Consider the following 22,662-nt stretch of genomic DNA (forward strand, 5'->3'; position numbering starts at 1 on the left):
TGTAGCTTTTGCTTTTGTATGCCTCAAAAACATCATACAGAACAACCTCTTGATACCTGTGTCATAAAGTCCATTTTCCTGGAAAGAATAAAAAAGTAGAAGGAAAGGGGGAAAAAAATCAAGTCACAATAAAAAAAAAAAAACTTCGAATATGACCTTTGGAATTTAAATGCAATTACACCTTTTCTTTCATTCTTTTTTTTTTTTTTCTATTATACATTTCTCTGACCTTTGTTTTTTCTGGATTCATCATATCCTGGCCTCTCCCACCTGACCCAATATAATTCTTGGCAAAGAACAACTCCAATGTATGATACAGTTGTTTTTTGAGGGATGGATCGCTTGACAGGTTGCTGAAAAACACCTCCATCTGGGGCCCTGTCAGCTCCTCAAGAGTGCAAAGAAAGCAATCTGTAGCTGTTTTACAGCCATGGGAAGTTTTTTTTTTTTTTTTTTAAGATGATGGATAATTCAACCCGGCAATTGGTTCCTCCTCTGTGAGTACAGGATAAAAGGGGACCACCCCTGGGATTATTAACCCTGAAAGTGATTGTTCAAACCCAGTTTTGTCATTTTTACCACAAGAACTCCACTTCATCTCAGCTTGTAGAAATTTTCAGGTGTGACTTGAGAAATGTGTTTATTACCATTTGATTACTTATCAAAGAACAGAGAATAAGGAAAGCTATTTCACAAAGCCCATGAAATGTCATACTTTTTTGTAAGCTCATAAATTATATTGGTAACTAGCCAGTAACCAAAACCCAACAGCTCTTTATTCAGCATGTAAGACCAGTGCCTCCCAAGTGCCCCATTTGTTTTACCAAACAGAAAGCTTATTCTCCCTAGATCCGTTAGCTAGTCTTTTTCAAAGTGGTAAACAATAATTCTTGGACTGCAAGGAGATCAAACCAGTCAATCCTAAAGGAAATCAACCCTAAATATTCATTGGAAGGACAGATGCTGAAGCTGAAGTTCCAATACTCTGGCCATCTGACAAAGAGCTTCTCATTGGAAAAGACCCTGATGCTGGGAAAGACTGAAAGCAAAAAAAGAAGGGAGCAGCAGAGGATGAGATGGTTAGATAGCATCACCAACTCAATGGACATGAGTTTGAGCAAACTCTGAGAGATAGTGAAGGGCAGGAGAGCCTGTGTGTGCTGCAGTCCATGGGGTTGCAAAGACTCAGACATGACTTAGCAACTAAACAAAACCTGCAAAACAAAAATTCAGGACCACAAACAGGAAAGTTTCAGGAAGTCAAGTAGCTACTGAAATTAGGAAAACTAGCTGTGCACAACTATCAGAGAAGATGAACCGAGGCTTCCTTCATAAAGTGAAAGTGTTAGTGTCTCAGTCATGTCTGACTTTGCGACCCCATGGACTGTAGCTGCCAGGCTCCTCTACCCATGGGATTCTCCAGGCAAGAATACTGGAGTAGGTTGCCCTTCCCTTCTCCAGATTTTCCCAATCCTTTATAATGTATCAGTTTTTTTTCAACCACTAGGTGGCAACATCATTTTAAGGCCCCTTGGGATTAAAATGAGAGAATCAAAGGTCTGAATGCGGGTTAAGGTTAGAAGCATGAGTGGGCAACCAGCTACACATACATATGGGCACTTGTAAGTCAGAGATTTCTAACTCAGCCTATATAAAGTTTCCAGAGAGATTGCACAGATGTTTTTAATTACAGTTTAAGGATGTAGTATAGACAACAGGTAAGTAATCTCCCAATATTTATTAGTATGCATTCACTAATGCTATACTGATGTTCTGTCCCTTTGTCTTACAGGGCAAATGAGGTTTTTTTGTAATGTTAGCATCAAGTCTGGTTGTAAATTTGATGACTAATTCTTATGTACCATGCGTGCATGCTAAATTGCTTCAGTTGTGTCCAACTCTTCACAACCCTGTGGACTGTAGCCCACCAGGTTCCTCAGTCCATAGGATTCTCCAGGCAAGAATACTGGAATGTATACTATGCCCTCCTCCAGGGGATCTTCCTGACCCCAGGGAGTGAACCTGCGTCTCTTATGTCTCCTGCATTGGCAGACAGGTTCTTTACCACTAGCACCACCTAGGAAGCCCTTATGAACCATAGCAACCATATGAATAAGAATAAATAAACTTAATTGATTTAAAAACTATTATAACCTAGAGGGGTGGGATGGGTTGGGAGGTGGGAGGGAGGTTCAAGAGGGAGGGGACATATGTATAACTATGGCTGATTCATGTTGATGTATGACAGAAACCCATACAACATTGTAAAGCAATTATCTTTTGATTAAAAATTAATTAAAAAGAAACTATTACTGAATGTTTAATGAGATACTAAGTGAAGCCAAACAGAAAGACAAATATACTGCTTATATGCAGGATCCAAAAAAAAGGATACAAATGAACTAATTTACAAAACAGAAATAGACTCACAGACACAGAGAACAGATTTATGATTACCAAAGGGGAAAAGGGTGGGATAAATTAGAAGATTGGGATTAACATCTACACACTATAATATGTAAAATAGATAACCAACAAGGACCTGCCATCAAGCACAAGATACTCAACGTCTTGGGCTTCCCTTGTGATTTGGCTGGTAAAGAACCCACATGCAATGTGGGAGACCTGGGTTTGATCCCTGGGCTGGGAAGATCCCCTGGAGAAGTGATAGGCTACGCACTCCAGCATTCTTGCCTGGAGAATTCCATGGACTGTATAGCCAATGGGGTCTCAAAGAGTCAGATGACACTGAGTGACTTTCACTCAATGTCTTGCAGTAACCTTTAATGGAAGAGAATATAAAAAATGCGTGTATGTGCATAACTAAATCACTTCACTATACACCTGAAACTAATACAATATTGTAAATCAACTACATTTTAATAAAAAATTTTAAAAATGTCTAGTGAGAATATAATCTTAGAGAAGAGAATTCAGAAAGAGATTCCCATCTCAAACTTGTTACCATCAGTCTGGGTGTCAGGGTCCTTGTTGCAGGAGTGGGGGATGAACTTCTAGTTGCCTTTTCATTATATTTTAAAATTAAGTTTAATTATATATACATTTAAAATTTTTTGAAGTATGGTTGACTTACATTATATTATTTTCAGGTGCACAACATAGCGATTCAATTTTTTATATAGATGACACACCAAAGTTACAGAATATCGACTGTCTTCCCTGTGTTGTGTATCTCTGTGACCCATTTATAACTAGAAGTCTTTTTTAAACCCCTTCACTTGCTTCTCCCCTCTGCCCCACCTCTCTCATTTATAACCACTAGCTTGTTCTCTGTATCTATGAGTCTATTTCTGTTTCATTTGTTCACTGGTCTTGTTGTTTGGAGAATCCCATGGATGGAGGAGCCTGGTGGGGTACAGTCCACGGGTCGCAAAGAGTTGGACACAACTGAGCGACTTCACTTTCACTTCACTTGTTTTAAGTCACACATATAAGTCTCCTACAAGTTGCAATGCAGGAGACCCAGGTTTGATCCCTGGGTCAGAAAGATCCCCTGGAGAGAGCGGATGGCAACCCATTCCAGTGTTCTTGCCAGAAGAATCCCCATGGACAGAGTAGCCTGGTGGGCTTCAATCCATGGGGTCACAAAGAGTCAGACATGACTGGGCAACTAGGCACACAGGCACAGAAGTGAAAACATATAGCATTTGTCTTTCTCTGACTTTTGTCACAAAGCAAAATAACAAAGAGTATATTGTTTGAGTTCAGTGCCTGCCGTAGTCATTGCTATGCCTTGATCACACCACAACTATAGAAGAACATCTGTTTATGTCAATTTGGGACTTCCCAGGTGGCTCAGTGGTAAAGAATCTGCCTGACAATGCAGGAGATGCAGGGTTTAATCCTGGGGTCAGGAAGATCCCCTGGAGAAGGAAATGGCAACCCACTCCAGTATTCTTGCCTAGAGAATCCCACTGGCAGAGGAGCCTGGTGGGTTACAACCCATAGGGTCACAAAAGAGTTAGACATGACTTAGCAACTAAACAACAACAAATGGATGATTTGAGAGTCCTTTTCCTCAGCCTCTTTTTGAAAGACACAGATGTGAAGCTCCAGATTTTTCCTCTGTTTCCTGGCATGACCTTTCACAATTAATGCTTACATCAAACTCTACATTTCCTTGTAAGTTAACAGAGCTAGTATATGAATCCATGTTTATAAAAATCAAAATATTACAGAGGTACCTCTCATACCCACTTCCCTAGGAGACCAAAACCTTCCTCAATTTCTTCCAGCTGAGTGGAAAGTTTTTCTAGATGCTTTGAGGTTATCTGCTTTATACACACTTGCTTCTAGAACCCCATTCCTGTCCCACTGCTGGCATTAGAACCCCATCCTCAGTTTGAGGGCCCCATTTCAAAGTCCTGACTCCCAGACTACAATGCATCAGTTTTTCTTTCCATTTCAGCTTTGGTTTTTCTTTTCCCTCAAATGTTTGGCACCTGTAAGTTTTCTCTTTTTTTCTTTCTCCAAAGCTCAGTTATCCACTAACTGATAGGGCAGTAGCATCATGCACTCTGAGGGCAAGTTGCCAACATCACCTGTGTGGCCTTAGGCAAGGTTCTTAACTTCTCTGTGTCTCAGTCCTTCTCTCAGTGGATTGGGGAGAATTGCACTTAATTCATGGGCTATTCAATGAGTAGGGTTAAAGGAGCATTCAAGTCAAGTGCTTAGAGTAATACCTGACATATAGTCAGATATCGGAGAAGGCAATGGCAACCCACTCCTGTACTCTTGCCTGAAAAATCCCATGGACGGAGGAGCCTGGTAGGCTGCAGTCCATGGGCTCACTAAGAGTCGGATACGACTAAGCGACTTCACTTTCACTTTTCACTTTCATGCATTGGAGAAGGAAATGGCAACCCACTCCAGTGTTCTTGCCTGGAGAATCCCAGGGACAGGGGAGCCTGGTGGGCTGCTGTCTATGGGGTCACACAGAGTCGGATACAACTGAAGCAACTTAGCAGCAGAAGCAGCATAGTCAGATATTATAGATGTTTGATATTATTATTACATTTTGGCATTTTCCCACTTTATCCAGTATTAATACTTTGAGAGTTCCTCACTCATCCTTCCTTCATATTCTCTCCTGTCCTAATCTGTTGAGCGGAAGAATGAATAAGTTTCTCAAGAAGAAACGGCTTGAAGCAGGCCTTCGGGGGGCCTCAGAATGTGTGACCTGTCTGCAGTCTCCCTTCCAGCTGTCTTTTTCTTGGTAACTGCTTCCCTGGGGACCATACCTAACTTGACACCTAACTTAAAGACAATCTGTGGATGGTAGTGTGGAATGACAAGTGAGTCCTGCCCAGCTGGGCTCCCTCTACCGCCAGTGGCAACAGGTGATCAGCTGACACAGTCAGATCCTGTCATGGGGAGTTTGCGCTTGAGACCTAGAGAACAGAGGATCAGTTAGCTTGCAGGGTCTGGAGCAGGGCACTGGACTCAGAACTGCCGAGTGACCAAAGTCATCAAGCAGGAAGCTCCGGACACAGCCCTTCCTGATGATCATTTGGTTTCAGGACCTGTGTTAGAAGCAGTTCCCCTCCTTTTGTGTTTCCTTATGATAAACTTCTGGGCTTCCCCGGTGGCACTAGTGTTAAAGAACCCGCCTGCCAGTGCAGGAGACATAAGAGCCACAGGTTCGATCCCTGGTCGGGCAGATCCCCTGGAGGACGGCAGGGCCACCCACTCCAGTTTCTTGTTTGCCTGGAGAATCCCATGGACAGAGGAGCCTGGCGGGCTACAGTCCATAGGGTTGCAAAGAGCTGGGCATGATTGAAGTGACTTAGCAAGCATGATAAACTTCTATCATCTGATGTATCTGGAACATGTCTTTTCTAAACCTAATAAATGCACCAGTATTAAGAACACAAACTCCAGTAATTCAGTTTTTCATTCCTGTCTCTAAGTCACTGAATTTATCTTTTCTGATCCAGTTCCCTCTCATTCAGGGAAGAAAAAAGACTAAGGTTGGATTCCAATCTGGGCTTCTCCACTTGACCAAGCTGTATAAACATTTAGAGCCAACAATACCTGATCCTTAATTGGGGAAACACTAAAATTTTGTCACATAAGGTTTTTGTGAGAATTTTTCTTTTTTCTTTTTAAAAAAATTATTTATTTTTAATTGGAGGATAATTGCTTTACAATGTTGTGCTGGTTTCTGCCTTACATCAGCATGAATCAGCCATGGGTATTCATATATCCCCTCCCTCTTGAACCTCCCTCCCCCACCTCTAGGTTTCCACAGCGTGCCAGGCTGAGCTCCCTGTGTTATAAGCAAATTCCCACTGGCTATCCATTTCAAGGATATGTGGTAAGGTATATGTCTCAAAGTTCCTTTCTTGATTCCTCCCAGCCTCTCCTTCCCCGACTGTGTCTACAAGTCTGTTCTCTATGTCTGCATCTCTACTGCTGACCTGCAAATAGGGTCATCAGTACCATTCTTCTAGCTTCCATATATATGTGTTAATATATGATATTTGTATAACAGACTCTAGGTTCATCCACCTCAACAGAACCGACTCAAATTCATTTCTTTTTATGGCTGAGTAATATTCCATTGTGTGTGTGTGTGTGTATATATATATATATACACACACACACATACTGCAACTTCTTTATGCACTCATCTGTTGATGGACATCTGGGTTGCTTCCACACCCTGGCTACTGTGAATAGTGCTGCAGTGACACTGCGGTACATGCATCTTTTACAACTGTGGTTGTAAAATTTCATTTGACCACACTTTTTAAAAGTTATGTTATATGCCAGGCCGGAGAAGGCAATGGCACCCCACTCCAGTACTCTTGCCTGGAGAATCCCAGGGACGGGGAGCCTGGTGGGCTGCCATCTCTGGGGTCACACAGAGTCGGACATGACTGAAGTGACTTAGCATAGCATATGCCAGGCACAGTGCTGGGTGCTATGGATACAACAGTTCCTACCATGATGGGCTTATACTCATAGTCCTGGAGAGAAACACCTGTCTGAGAAACACCTAACTTCTCACAGCCTTTCAGTGCATAGCTGCTGCTGCTAAGTCGCTTCAGTCGTGTCCGACTCCCCATCAGGCTCCCCCGTCCCTGGGGATCTCCAGGCAAGAACACTGGAGTGGGTTGCCATTTCCTACTCCAATGCATGAAAGTGAAAGTGAAAGTGAAGTCGCTCAGTTGTGCCTGACTCTTAGTGACCCCATGGACTGCAGCCTACCAGGCTCCTCTGTTCATGGGGTTTTCCAGGCAAGAGTACTGGAGTGGGGTGCCATTGTTTTCTCCGTCAGTGCATAGTAGCTACTATTATTACCTCTACAGAAAAATATTTTTCTCACCCTTTCAAACTTAAAGGGCTGAAATAGGTTGCTTTTCCAAGTGTGTTTCACTGTAAGTATCAGAAGCAACCCATGACTTAGTTGTGTGTATTTTTAACTTTCTTTGGTTATTGGTAGTGTTTTTATTTCTTAACATTTTCACATGTATTTGAATCTAATCATTGATCAGTTTCTCTGTTTGGGACTATTTCCTCTCTTCTCATTGGCATCTGAAACACACATATGGATAGTCTCATTATTTTCTACAACCATGATTTATATATAATGAAGAGGGAAAATTTCATAGTCTTGTAGTAATGGCTTCTTTATTGGTACAAGCTACCCATGTTCAGTTTTTTAATAAAGGCAATTTACCAGATGTGGAAAAGGGCTTCTAATGTGGCCCTTCACAAGGTATTAGATAAGATGAGTGTAGTGGATGTTTTTGATTGCCCCTCCTAAATCTATTTCCCCTCTTTAAACCCTAACAGAACTGACTTGCTCAGATAAACACCCCCATCCCCATATCAGGAATGAGTCTTGTCAGCCAATTAGAGCTTGGATATCCCTTGCAGCTTTTGTTAGTCTGGAGGTCTGGAGATGGCCACGTGCTATAAATGGACTCAATCAGGTTTACGGGAAGGACTGATATTCCAAGGTTTAAGGGAAAATAAGATCCATTCTGTTGTTGGGCATAAACAATGTGTAACCCTGCTTGCCGTGGCAGCATAATTAAGAAGAGAGTGAACTTTGGGGTGAATCAGATTCTTTGGACCATTGGATAGAGAGACAGAAAACCCAGGTCTTTAATGATCTTAGAGAATCAACCAACTTTCAAGCTTGTTCTGCCTCCGGACTTCCTGTTATATAGCGTAAAATTTATAGTGTAACATTTTTCTTTATTCTGTAGGCCAGTTTGAGTCATCTGCTTGTAACCAAAAGCATGCTGCACAATAACAGTGATTTTACTTATGGCTCTTTGTAAGAATTATATAAGGAAAACCAATGGAATAATTACATTTAATGTTATTTAACAGTAAACACTCATCTCACACACTAGCAAAGTAATGCTCACAATTCTCCAAGCTAGGCTTCAACAGTATGTGAACCATGAACTTCCAGATGTTCAGGCTGGATTTAGAAAAGGCAGAGGAACCAGAGATTGAATTGCCAACATCCGTTGGATCATCAAAAAAGCAAGAAATTTCCAGAAAAACACCTACTTTTCCTTTATTGACTATGCCAAATCCTTTGACTGTGTGGATCACCACAAACTGTGGAAAATTCTTAAAGAGATGGGAATACCAGACCACTTGACCTGCCTCTTGAGAAATCTGTATGCAGGTCAGGAAGCAACAGTTAGAACTGGACATGGAACAACAGACTGGTTCCAAATAGAAAAAGGAGTACGTCAAGGCTGTATATTGTCACCCTGCTTATTTAACTTCTATGCAGAGTACATCATGAGAAATGCTGGGCTGGAGGAAGGACAGGCTGAAATCAAGATTGCCGGGAGACATATCAATAACCTCAGATATGTAGATGACACCACCCTTACGGCAGAAAGTGAAGAGGAACTAAAGAGCCTCTTGATGAAAGTGAAAGAGGAGAGTGAAAAAGTTGGCTTAAAACTCAACATTCAGAAAACGAAGATCATGGCATCTGGTCCCATCACTTCAGGAAAAATAGATGGCAAAACAATGTCAACAGTGACAGACTTTATTTTTGGGCACTCCAAAATCACTGCAGATGGTGACTGCAGCCATGAAATGAAAAGACACTTGCTCCCTGGAAGAAGCTATGACCAACCTAGACAGGATATTAAAAAGCAGAGACTTGACTTTACCAACAAAGGTCCATCTAGTCAAAGCTATGTAGTCATGTATGGATGTGAGAGTTGGACTGTAAAGAAAGCTGAGCACTGAAGAATTGATGCTTTTGAACTGTGGTGTTGGAAAAGACTCTTGAGAGTCCCTTGGACTGCAAGGAGATACAACCAGTCCATTCTAAAGGAAATTGGTCCTGAAAATTCACTGGAAGGACTGATGCTGAAGCTGAAACTCCAATATGTTGACCACCTCATGCGAAGAACTGACTCATTAGAAAAGACCCTGATGCTGGGAAAGATTGAAGGCAGGAAGAGAAGGGGACAACAGAGGATGAGATGGTTGGGTGGCATCACCAACGTGATGGACATGAGTTTGACTAGGCTCCAGGGGTTGGCGATGGACAGGGAGACCTGGTGAGCTACGGTCCATGGGGTGGCAAAGAGTTGGACACGACTGAGCAGCTGAACCGAACTGAACTGTAAACAGGTGGCGCTAGTGGTAAAGAACCCATCTGCCAATGCAGGAGCCATATGACTTGGGTTTGATCCCTGCGGGAATATCCCCTGGAGGAGGGCATGGCATCCCCCTCCAGTATTCTTGCCTGGAGAATCCCCATGGACAGAGGAGCCTGGTTGGCTACAGAGAGTCACATAGAATCAGACACAACTGAAGTGACTTAACATGCACACAATAGTAAACAACATATTTCACATGTGGGAAAACACATATTGATATTCTTTCTTTCCTCCCTGAATACCGTTCTCTAAAACACCCGTTTAATTTTGATGGCAGCTTAAAAAAACTGTGTGTGTTTTCAAAAGGGGAGATATACTCAATAGCTAAGACTCATCTTTCATTTGCAAGAAAAATAGGACAGTTTAAAATATTTGCTGAATTTTCTGAAAGCTTGTATCTTGTGGAAGAATGAATAATAGGCTGTTCACTTATTGAACAACAACAAAAAAAACCCCTCATGCCCAAGGACAAAGAAGTCTATTAAGTAATCCCATCTAGAAAAATTAATGTTCACATGTAGATTCTATATTAGAGAGGTCTCAGAGCTGTATTTCCCTTGTTGAAAGATTGTGTTTTGATGCACATGAAAAATTTCATTAAAAAGCAATAAATAAGAGGCAACTTGGCAGAGAATACTCAAGAGAGCTAAATGGAGTCTCCCTTCTTTGGTCATAGTTTATAGTTGCAATATAAAGTACTCAGAACATGAAGAAGCTCCCTGTGGCAGTTTGCCTAGAACATGAACATTTAGACTTCACTCTTGGATCAACATTAGGCAGAAGTGACGACCTTCTTTTTGTTGTTGCTACAGTTATTTTCCCGAGAGAGAAATGAAAAACATAATCTTCAAAAGCCTTACTCTTGTATTTCACTTTGTAGCAGACAATTTCTCAAGAGGTTGAATGCCTACCCTGACATCTCATATGTAATGGCTGATCAAGAAATATTTGCTGAATTGAAATTGGCTTTGTGTAAACTGCTTTTAAATTTCTGAAATTGGCTTCCATTGTGTGGTTTGAAAATTCCCTGCTCTCTTATTAGCACAGGTTGGAGAGGGAAAAAGCAATGAAATGTAACCCTACCATGAAGTTCTTTTTTTCTTACAGTAAAATATTATCTTTATTATGTCTCAAGGACTTTTGTGTATTATTGTCAAATAATTATTTGACAAGTTCTTGTGATATTGAATAGGACTCAGTCAGAGAAAACTTTTACCACAACAGAGAACAAACCATTCATTCAACAGGTATCTATCCATGCAAGTCCCAAGGTGGCTGTAGCCATGAAATTAAAAGACGCCTGCTCCTTGGGAAAAAAAAGCTATGACAAACTTTGTGTATTAAAAAGCAGAGACGTCACGTTGCAGACAAGGTCTGTATAGTCAAAGCAATGGTTTTTCCGGTAGTCATGTACATATGCAAGGGTTGCATCATAAAGAAGGCTGCACACCAAAGAATACTGATGCTTTTGAACTGTGGTATTGAAAAAGACTCTTGAGAGTCCCTTAGACAGCAAGGAGATCAAACCAGTCAATCCTAAAGGAATGCAAACCTGAATACTCATTGGAAGGACTGAAGCTGAAGCTGCAGCTCCAATACTTTGGCCACCTGATGCAAAGAGCTGACTCTTTGGAAAAGACCCTGATGCTAAGAAAGATTGAAGGCAGGAGGAGAAGGGGGTGACAGAGGATGAGATGGTTGGATGGCATCACTGACTCAGTGGACATGAGTTTGAGCAAGCTCGAGGAGATGGTGAAGGACAGGGAAACCTGGTGTGCTGCAGTCCATGGGGTTGCAAAGAGTCAGACAGGACTTAGTGACTAAACAAGAAGGACAGAATTGGCTTACAAAGGGGAAGAGAGAGGCTAGATCCAGGTTAGACTAGAGGTAGAGACCACAGAACTCACTGCTGAGTTTATATATAACCAAAGCAGAATTAGAGAACAATCACAGATGACCACTACGTTTTGGCCATTAGCTGAGACTGAGAAGACCGGAGGCAGGTTTGGTGGAAAGATCAAGCTCCTTTTTCTTTCTGGACATGCTATATTTGAGATCCTATCAGGCATTGGATAAGGTGATGAGTCAGTTGGATTATATGAATTTGGGGTTTGACAGGGAGCTGAGGTCAGAAACGAAAATTTAGAATACATTAACATATGGTTGGGGCTTCCCAGGTGGCTCAATAGTAAAGAATACACCTGTCAATGCAGGAGATGCAGGTTCGATCTCTGGATTGGCAAATGGTGGGAAATGGCAACTTGCTCCAGTATTCTTGTCTGAAAAATCCCATGGACAGAGGAGCCTGACTAAAGTCTAGGCAGTCACAAAGAGTCAGACGCAACTGAGCACAGGCATGTACACACGCATGCACACACACAACATATGGTTAGTATTTAAAACCCCGATACGCATTTCTCCTAACTAGGGCAAAGAATGTTTAGAGAATAGTAAAATGTTGTAAATAGGATTTGGATTTCCCAGAAGCTGTTGGCCAGACTTTCTCTTTTCCTAGTTATTACTTCATTCTGTTTGTAACCTTAGGATTTGAGAGTTCAGTAGAAATCGTATGAGGCAGGAGAGCTGGGGAGAGAACAGCCCTGCTACTATGCCACAAGACACACCTCATACATACAATGCTGGTTTTTTATCACAGTGTCTCTCTCCACACACCTCAGCTCTAAATCTGAGTCAGGGTCAAATGCAACTCAAATCACATATGGAACCAAGGGAGCTTAGGTTTTTGTAGCCTTTGCTGGCCAGAAAGACACACAAGCAGAGGCTGCAGGAGGTGCTGAGAGAGCCAATCTAGTGTCCGCCCCGCTGATCAGCAAAACATGGGCACTGGCTTTTAATGAGGCTTTAATTCTACAAGAGATTTGAAGAACACTTATTAGAAATTTGACATGCAGAAGTATTTTTTCCTTCTGGTGCACTACTGGGATGAAGCAGTTATAGAAAGCTGTGGCAAATTTCCCTTGGAAGCTATGAGCCAGTTTTCTAAATTAGACTTTAATTTGTTAATCAAAAACAAGAATTGACTGAAATTACTGGGAACCGAACTGGGAGATATAGTCAATGAAACGGGAAAAACACAGCAAGATCTGTTTACATTCTTGCCAAATGTATTCCTCGGTTTGGAAATTTGGAGTTTTTGTTTTTTTGTTTTTTTATGATGTCAATTTTGTTTGGGAATGCTTTTTAACTGGGAAACATTCTCATATTGTGGAAAGGGATTGGTCTTTATATCTTTGGAGGTGAGTGTGTTTATTGCTTTGTATATATACAATTAATACAGAACGTGGGATTGAGAGGGCAAACTCATAAGTTCATTGCAGCATCATTCACAATAGCCAAGATGTGGAAATAACCCAAGTGTCCAGTGCTGGATGAATGGACAAAGAAAATGTGGTATGAAGATGCAATGGAGTAGTATTCAGCCCTAAGAAAGAAGGAAATCTTGCCATTTGCCACAATGTGAATTGACCCAGAGAGCATCACGCTAAGTGAAATAAGCCAGACAGGGAAAGACAAGTACTATATGACCTCACTTGTGAATGGAAACTAAAAAAGCCAAACTCATAGAAATAGCAAGTGGAATGGTGGTTGCCAAGGGCTGAGGGGTGGGGGGCATGGGAGATTCAGGACAAAGTGTACAAGATCTCTGGGATCTGGGAATCTAGTGCACAGCTCTAGGTGACTATAGATAATAATATTGTACTGTATACTTACAAGTTACTGAGAGAACAGAACTTTAATGTTCTTCCCACCCATAACAACAACAACAACAAAATTGTAATTTATGAGGTAAGGGATGTGTTTAACTAGCTCTATCATGGTAAACATTTCACATTATCATATTGTGATGATATCACATTATATCATATCATTATGATATATAAATATGATATCACATATTTAAGGCATATTCACATTATGCCTTGCTGCTGCTGCTAACTCGCTTCAGTCATGTCTGACTCTGTGTGACCCCATAGATGGCAGCTTACACAAATTTAACATGTCAATTATATCTCAACAAAGTTAGAAGAACATCAGAAGTGCAAGTCTTGAATTTTTTTTTGAACTTTTTTTCTTTTTTTTTTAAATTTTATTTTATTTTTAAACTTTACATAATTGTATTAGTTTTGCCAAATATCAGAATGAATCCGCCACAGGTATACCTGTGTTCCCCATCCTGAACCCTCCTCCCTCCTCCCTCCCCATACCATCCCTCTGGGTCGTCCCAGTGCACTAGCCCCAAGCATCCAGTATCGTGCATCGAACCTGGACTGGCATCTCGTTTCATACATGATATTTTACATGTTTCAATGCCATTCTCCCAAATCTTCCCACCCTCTCCCTCTCCCACAGAGTCCATAAGACTGTTCTATACATCAGTGTCTCTTTTGCTGTCTCGTACACAGGGTTATTGTTACCATCTTTCTAAATTCCATATATATGCGTTAGTATACTGTATTGGTGTTTTTCCTTCTGGCTTACTTCACTCTGTATAATAGGCTCCAGTTTCATCCACCTCATTAGAACTGATTCAAATGTATTCTTTTTAATGGCTGAGTAATACTCCATTGTGTATATGTACCACAGCTTTCTTATCCATTCATCTGCTGATGGACATCTAGGTTGCTTCCATGTCCTGGCTATTATAAACAGTGCTGTGATGAACATTGGGGTACACGTGTCTCTTTCCCTTCTGGTTTCCTCAGTGTGTATGCCCAGCAGTGAGATTGCTGGATCATAAGGCAGTTCTATTTCCAGTTTTTTAAGGAATATCCACACTGTTCTCCATAGAGGCTGTACTAGTTTGCATTCTCACTATCTGGCTCTATAAATGTAACCAATTCTGGAACACTTCAGTCAGGGGTTAAGAAATATGATTGTGTAATTAACACCTCAGTTAAGATGCTTTTGGTTTCAAATAACAGACAATCCATCTTACAATGAACTAAATCCTATGGGAAATTATTTGCTTATCAATGAAAAGTCTGGCAATAAGTCAGCAGAGTTTGATCAGGGCTCCAGCTTGATTTCTCCACAATTCTCTTAACTTTGTTCACCCAAGCCCCCTTTACTCACTGTCACAAAATGGTTGCAGCAGGCCCAGGTCTCACATCCATACACCACACTGTTACCAAGAAGGGCTTGCTTTTCCTTTTCAACTACTGAAAGGAAAGAGTCCTACAGATTTGGATCATTAAGATGCTAAGCTCATCCTTGAACCAATCATGGTGGAAGAAGAATGTATTCTTCATGTTATCTAGGCTCACTCCTGCAGATGATGATGGGAAGATGGTGGTGATGGCGGTGGAGGTACCGTAAAAACACATGACTACTTCACGATGAGGAAATACACAATGTTTGTGTGTATAAACCAAGACTCAATCCCACGTGCACTTTCTTTCCAATCTCTTGACAACTGCCTTTCCTAGATTGCACCCAGGATTAGTGGGATGCTCAGGGGGTGGAGCGTGGGTGGCAGTGCTGATTTGGCAGTTTTTAATGTCCATGCACATGAGGCACAAACTATAGGAGTGGGAGTGGAGAATATTTTTACAGGCTCCTACAAGCCAAAGCCTTCTGGAAGAATATTCTGAGGATACAGACATTTTGGCATTTAACAGTGACTCAGGAGTAAGTTTAATTAAGAATAATCAGTGAGGGGATGTTAATATTAGCAGTCTAAAATTAACCACACAAAAGCTGAAGAATCAAAGGATTGTCAGCTCTTTCAAAGGCAAAAACTAAACTGTATTTCTTTTGTCTCCCCAAAAGGAATTTACATGAAGCTTAATGGCTTTGTGATTCTATAAAGGCCTTGACTCTGCAGTGCCACCTGTTCAGGCTGCACTTTAGTGTCTTCTTACTAGGTACTTAACTTTCCCCATTCGATGGATAAAATCTATATGATGTAGGCTTTTTGCTTTATGAATGGCCAGATCTTGGGAAGAAACACAGATCTAAAATGTTATTGAAGTCTGGAAATTTGGAATAGTGGGGAATTTCTGGAATTCAAATGGCTTTATTTGTATTCTGCAGCACAGAATATGAAGGAGGCTGCTGCTGCTGCTGCTGCTAAGTCGCTTCAGTGGTGTCTGACTCTTCACGACCCCATGGACTGCAGCCTACCAGGCTCCTCTGTCCATGGGATTTTCCAGGCAAGAGGACTGGAGTGGGGTGCCATCGCCTTCTCCGATGAAGGAGGCTAGGGCCCCTGATTGACAAACATCAGAGACCTCAGCCCTCCTACTGGCTTCCCTCCTGCCCCGAGCCACACCCCTCTACCTTTTGTAATATGATATGGGTTGGAAGAGGATTGAAGGCAGTTGATGAAGAGGGTTTGGTACAGGGTGGGTGCCAATTTATGTAATCTTTTTGACGATATCCTTCTCTGAGTAAGGCTAGGATCAGAGCTCTGTGGGAATCATATTATTCTGACATGTCTATGCTGGCCTCTTCCTTTTCTACGTTACCCCAGGCCTGGAGGGCTCACAGCAATAGGAGCCCAGATACACCTCAACTTCCTCTTCTGCACTTTAAAATTCTAGTCCTGGCTTTCCCATCACTAGCTGTGAGACTCGAGGTGAATGACTTCACCTCTGTGATCTTTCTGTAAGACATGGTTAATGTTGCCCTACATTGTAGCACAGTCAGTTGGATCAAATTAGGGAGCATGGAGGCATTCTCTGCAAATTGTCAAGTTACACAATGGGAGAGAGTTATTTAGTCTCTCCAACACCAGCAATGGTCTGCAGTGTTTCAACCCTGCAGTCTTTCAATGTGCCTGAGGGTTTCTTTGTTGTGGTGGGAATTCTCATTGCAGTGATACAATTTGCTCATTCTAAAAAGCAAAGCACTAAGATGCTTCTACTTTATAAAATTAGATATAGGAGAAAAAGGCACATGCAAGTCTTTGAGCTGTTATCATCCAAGTAGAATAGCAGTCACATCTCTGATAACAGGGTTCTGACTCTAGCATTAGCATGGTTTCTGCGATTTCAGTGGCTCTAATGAGATGGACAGAAAGGATGCCTACTGTGAAATACGTAACAGGAGTCAGGAGACACGGAGTTTGATGGAAGGATATGAGGATATAGTTCCCCTTTGAGAGTAATTCTAAAACCTCATTATGGTTGGCCACAAAAGACATTTCAAGTCCTTCCTTACTCAAACTGCTTAAATGTAACATTTTAGTCTGCTGCAATCTTTTGTTTTGCATTAATCAGGGTTCCTGAAGAAAAAGAAAGTGAACCAGCTTCTCTATCTCCACCTTAAGGGGGATCACATAGGCTGACTCTGATGCCCATTCAAAAGAGGAGGACGAGCTCATCTGGGAATGTGTGACTGTAATGGCATCAGTAAAAAGCTACGTTTAATCCCTGCAATCCTTGACTTTAAAACAGTCACACTGTGTGAGTCAGAAGACACAGCCCTGAGGAGGGATGGTGGCAAAGACAGAATTTCTTTTTTAAATACAATATATTTTTGTACAGAATCCTTCCATGAGTTCATCCTTAGCTCTGCTTTCCCTGAGGTTATTTCTTGTCCATCTCCCTTCCTGGATGTAAAACACTTGGTCTTCATATTACCATAGGCTTATGGGTTTTGGTGTGTGTTGGAATCCAACTCCTTTGAGTGTCCGTGGAAACAGAGAGGCACACAAGGCGGGCGATTGGAGGAATTATTATTACTGCTTTTTATTTTTGCCTCCTCTGCTGGACTATGCATGGAGTTGGGTGAGAAAAGAACTCTGGAGGTGAAAGGGCAGGCTGGATGTCCTTGCTTACCTAGCCCAGATCTACCAGAGCTGTAGCTGCTTCCCACCTCCAACCCTGACTTCAGAAGCCATTCTACCTCCCCATGAAAACTGCAACTCTAAATAAACATTGTTGAAGTGGTTTCTGTCTGAGACATTTCTATTTTCAGTACCCCATTCTTCTGCCTTCCAATATCCCCACAGCTGCCAGGGAGCAGGAAACATGGATTGATGCAGTGATGACTGATTAACCTCAAATCTACGTGATTTATAAATACTTGTGGAGCACATATCATGACAAAGAACTCACAGGAGGATGAAGAACCAGGAGGTGATGTGATCATAACAACCGACGCCCAGTTGTAAACCTGACCTTACCAATGTGGAGGTGACAAGCGCCCTTGAATCCAGGTCATCAAGATGGATTCAAGGCTTGGCTCAGTTGCTTCACCTTCCCAACACCTGATCATCCTCACTAAGGAACGGAGTTTCGGGAGGGCTGAGTGAGAATAGAAATGAGGCTCTTTGTAAAGCGGTCACATGTCCTATAACAATGAGGTTCTGTTTGGGCCTATAGCCCTTGGGATTTTAAAGATGGCCTTAATGGTCAAGAATAGTGTGCCAGAACCAAATAGACAGGCCCCTGTGCCTGGATCTCTGGATTCATGCAAAGTATCTCCAAGCAGTTTGGTCTTGAGGATTGAGTTGGGGAAACTGAGGCAATGTGATGCTCTCTTGTCCTTTCCTCTCAAATATAAAACCAACAAAATAAAGAATACTACCCCACCTTCTACACCTACCATGCGTCTCTCCACCTCTTACCACTAGGTATGTTGTTATTTAGTTGCTAAGTCATGTCCAGCTATTTTGCGACCCCATGGACTGTAGCCCACCAGGCTCCTCTGTCCATGGGATTTCCCAGGCAAGAATACTGGAGTGGATTGCCATTGCCTTCTCCAGTGAATCTTCCTGACCCAGAAACCAAGCCTGAGTCTCTTATAGCTCCTGCACTGGCAGGCAGATTCACCACTGAGCCACCCAGGAAGCCCAGCAATGACGACTGGTCCTACTTCTTTGCTATAGGGAAGCTCCATGCACACCTGAGGCATTGTGTTCACTGGTATCCCTCAACAAGTCCTGTCCCTGGTTCATGGGAGGTCTTCAGCAAACATTTGGTGAATTAAAGCTTCTTTAAATCTTGGAGGTTCTAAAGCTTTTGGTTTTCTTTTGTCTGTAGGTGGGATAATGATAGCACTCGGGCTGCCTATAGCTCTTCCGCAGCCCTGTCCCCTCTCCCTGACCCTCTGTCCACCTTCCTGTCTCTCTCTCATTGGTCCAAGCAAGGGCTCAGCTGGCTCTGCTGGTCTTGCTCCACTGTTTCCTTAGGCCCATGTTCTCTCTGCCGCCACAAGTGGGGTTTTGTGAAATGTAAATCTGATCATGTGTTCATTAAATCAACATTTACTGACTTCCTGTGCCTGCTAGCAACTATTCAGATTCTAAAGATCCCCTTGAACAACTTTCCATCACACGTGGAACTGCACGGTAACCAGGCTCCTCTCCTGGTTTCCTCCCCCATCTCAATGGCCGGCTTTTCAGCCACACCAGAGTCCTTCTCACTGCCTGAGAGCAGTGCTGACTCATCCCTTTCTTGATTTAGCTGTTCCCTCTGCAATGAAAACCCTTCCCTGCCTTGTTGGTCTGAAGAACTCCTATTTATCCTGTGACACCCAGCTACAGAGCTTTTCTGTAAAGGCCTCTCCGACTGCTTTTCCTACCCTAACCAGAATGATGACACCATTGTATCTTGCATATCCTGAATGCTACAGCTCTGCCAGTACATGCTTGTGTGTTACATCTGTGTATTGCACATACAGCATTGAATCATAGTGCTTTCCTTCCCTGGCCATCTCCCTGGCTGCAATGCCAGCCTCCTGAGGTCAGGCATTAGTTCTAGTGCATGCTGGCCTGCCCAGCACCTAGCGAGGGATGGAATACACATCTGCCCAAAGAATCACAGCAGAGGTGTAGCTTACGAGATCAGCTTTCCCCGTGGATCCTCCTCCTGTACCAGCCTCTAAACATCCTTTCTCAGGGTCTCATTCCCTTTTCACCCTAAGACTCTTTCCCTTGACAATCTCACCTAATCCTATGACTTTGAAGCATCTGTATATCTGATAGGTGAAGTGAAAGTATTGGTCGCTCAATCCTGTCTGACTCTGCAACCCAGGGACTGCAGCCCACCAGACTCCTCTGTCCATGGGATTCTCCAGGCAAGAATGCAGGAGTGGGTAGCCATTCCCTTCTCCGTTGATAACCACCCCCCAAAAAAATTTATCTCTGCATCAAACCTTTCTTCGCAGTTCCTGCTCACTTCTCTGACTGTAGATCTAACTTATTATCTCTTCCTGGGTGTTTCCCAGACATCTCAACTATAATATCCAACAGCAAAGTTAATCTTTCCCTCAAATCCACTTATCCTATTTGTTAAATAAAACATCCAACTCTCTACTGTAAGTCAAGGCACCAAGACAAAGTCAGGAGCCATGACCTTGTCTTTGAAACTTCCTTCTCCTTTAACCCAACGTTCAACCCATTACCACATCTAGTTCATTCCACTTCTCTTACAGATCTTGATTCTTCCTCACTTTCTTCATCTCCACTGCTTTTCCCTCCCTCCTCTCTCCTGCGTGGCCCACTTTCCCAGCCTCATGACTGGAGTCTCTGCTACCATCTTGCTCCCCTGCTTCCCCACAAGGCAGGTAAACCAATTTAAAGGAAAATGCAAACAGCATCCCATCTTTCCTTGCTTAAAACTCTTCAGTACCTTTCCACTCACAAAGAGAGAAAATTCTTCTAAAAAAATCTTAGCACGATCTGCAAAACACTATCCCAATAGGTCTCTACCTTCCTCTCCTTTCTTGCACTCCTTACACCCTCACTTTGTAGGTTTCAAATATACAGGCTTTGGGCTTCCCAGGCGGTGCTAGTAGTAAAGAACCAGCCTGCCAATGCAGTAGACATATGAATTCGATCCCTGGGTTGGGAAGATCCCCTAGAGGAGGGCATGGCAACCCACTCCAGTATTCTTGCCTGGAAAATTCCATGGACAGAGGAGCTTGGCAGACCATAGTCCATGGGGTCGCAAATAGTTGGACACGACTGAAACAATTCAGCGCACGCGTACACACAGACACACACACATACAGATTTTACTTTTTGCTCTTAATTGGCCAGGAATCTCCATACCAAATGGAAGCAGACATATAATAGAGTTCAAATTCAGATTATATCAGTTATCAGGGGATGCTGAGATTCTCCTAATTAAATTATGGCTGCCAGTCATCACTCAAACTAAGGATATTGTTAATTAAGATACAAAACAATGTGATACATATGTATAACTGGGCACTACCTAACATGGGAAAGGAATATACCAACCTATTTATTTCAGTTAGAATTAACTGGGCTCATTTTGGATATAGTTTATCTTGGGGAAAAAATGGAATAGATTAAGTTACAATGGCTGTTCTAAGATAGATAATTTTTTTCTCTGATGCACACTAAAAAAAAAGATTATCACTTTTTTTCCCAGTCTCATTCAGAGAGTCTCCTGGCATCTGTATTATTATTCAAAATATATTATATATTGGGGAAGTTTGAATCTACATTTTAATAAGCTGCAAACCTAATTATATTTGCAAAACTGCCCCAAGGTCCTTACTCTACTTTTCAACAAAGTATTCAACCGGCTGAATGCTAGAAGCAAGACTTCACTTTACCAAAACTGTCTTATTCATGAATTCCACAAAAACAATTTATTCTCACATTTATCATCAGTAATAAATAAATCACATTGCTATCAAGATGCAAAGCACATTTTATGATACATTGCCTTTCTTTTTCATTGCATTTCTTTTATTACTTAGAGATTTCCCCCAGTGATAAGCCAAGATGATCTTCAAAACATGAATTGGAAAAGATAAGAGCCTTTGAAATATCATTTCCTTCTGCTGTGGAAAAGTTTCATCGCTGTAGTCAGTGTTTTAGTAATACAGGTAGAAAGTTGTTGTAGAGGCTTGGTCATTTCAAATCTAGTTCAGGGTCAGCAAAAACAAATCCCAAATGGTATGATTTTATTATCTTTGGAGGCAGTGTAGTGTGATGGGAAGGCTTTGGATGGTAGATTTAGAAAACCTAAGTTTGAATCACATGGCAGAATAAATTTGGGAAAATGACTTCTGAGCCTCAGGTTTCTCTGAAGAATATTCCATCTACTACAGGGGTTTGTTGTTTAGTCACTCAGCTGTGTCTGACTCTTTTGTGACCCCATGAACTGTAGCCAGGTTCCTCTGTCCATGGGATTTCCCAGGTAAGAATACTGGAGTAGGTTATCATTTCCTTCTCCAGGGGACCTTTCTGTCCCCAAAGATCAAATCCTTATTTCCCAAGTCTCCTGCATTAGTAGGAGAATTCTTTACCACTGAGCCACCAGGGAAGCCCCCACTGGGGAGGAATAAATGATCTTACTGTCAGTGTAGAGTTGGGCAGGTGACAAGGGTTAAAAACTGCAGTTTCAATGACTTGTAATAATGCAAATTTTCCTGTCCTCTCCTGACCTTATTTATTTGCAAAAGAAAATGCCAAACTTCAGAGTTTGTATCATTGGAGAGTTGCAGTTGATAAGGAGACTCGATTCCATTAATTTCCCAGAGCATGTGGGTTTCCTGGGAAAGTTGGGTTTATTTTGCGTTATGGTTCACTTGAAGGTCTAATGATTTTGACATTATTACTATTGTCAGTAATCTGGATTAACATACCCTGGTTGTCACAGAATTCTGGAATCACTGTGGACCTGTACAGATTCCATTTATAATTCCATTCTAAAGAGAGAGCATTTTGTGCAGCAATATGACTTCTAACCATTCTAGGGAGCAAACACTAGTTCATTCTTTTATTTAGTAATTTATTCAAATATTCACTGAGTGTGTACAACACACCACACACTGTTCTAAGCAAAGAGGAAACAGAAATGGTCAAAAATTCAAAAATCTCTGACCTCCATCAGGGAGGAACCATTCATACTTAATACATAAGTAAACCATACAGTCTGTGGATGGTGAGGGCCACTATGGAGACCAGAAGGCAGGGGAGGGTTCTACCAAGTGCCAGAGGAGGGTTGTTGAATTTTACATATGACAGTCAGGGATTTGCCTG

At 41.9% G+C, this 22,662-nt stretch overlaps 1 protein-coding gene and 1 long non-coding RNA gene across 3 annotated transcripts in view; one reads left to right on the plus strand and one right to left on the minus strand.

Moving 5' to 3' along the window:
- LOC133260508 (uncharacterized) overlaps positions 1 to 18,238 on the plus strand; it is a 179,788-nt gene extending 161,550 nt beyond the window's left edge. The window contains exon 6 of the long non-coding RNA XR_009740839.1: positions 15,729 to 18,238. This is a non-coding gene — a long non-coding RNA (uncharacterized LOC133260508). The remainder of the gene's footprint in view (positions 1 to 15,728) is intronic.
- CPA6 (carboxypeptidase A6) overlaps positions 1 to 22,662 on the minus strand; it is a 294,614-nt gene that overhangs the window by 163,940 nt on the left and 108,012 nt on the right. The gene's annotated exons all lie outside the window — the stretch shown is intronic.

The sequence above is a fragment of the Bos javanicus genome, chromosome 14 (assembly GCF_032452875.1).
Source record: "Bos javanicus breed banteng chromosome 14, ARS-OSU_banteng_1.0, whole genome shotgun sequence".
Taxonomy (NCBI): Eukaryota; Metazoa; Chordata; class Mammalia; order Artiodactyla; family Bovidae; genus Bos; species Bos javanicus.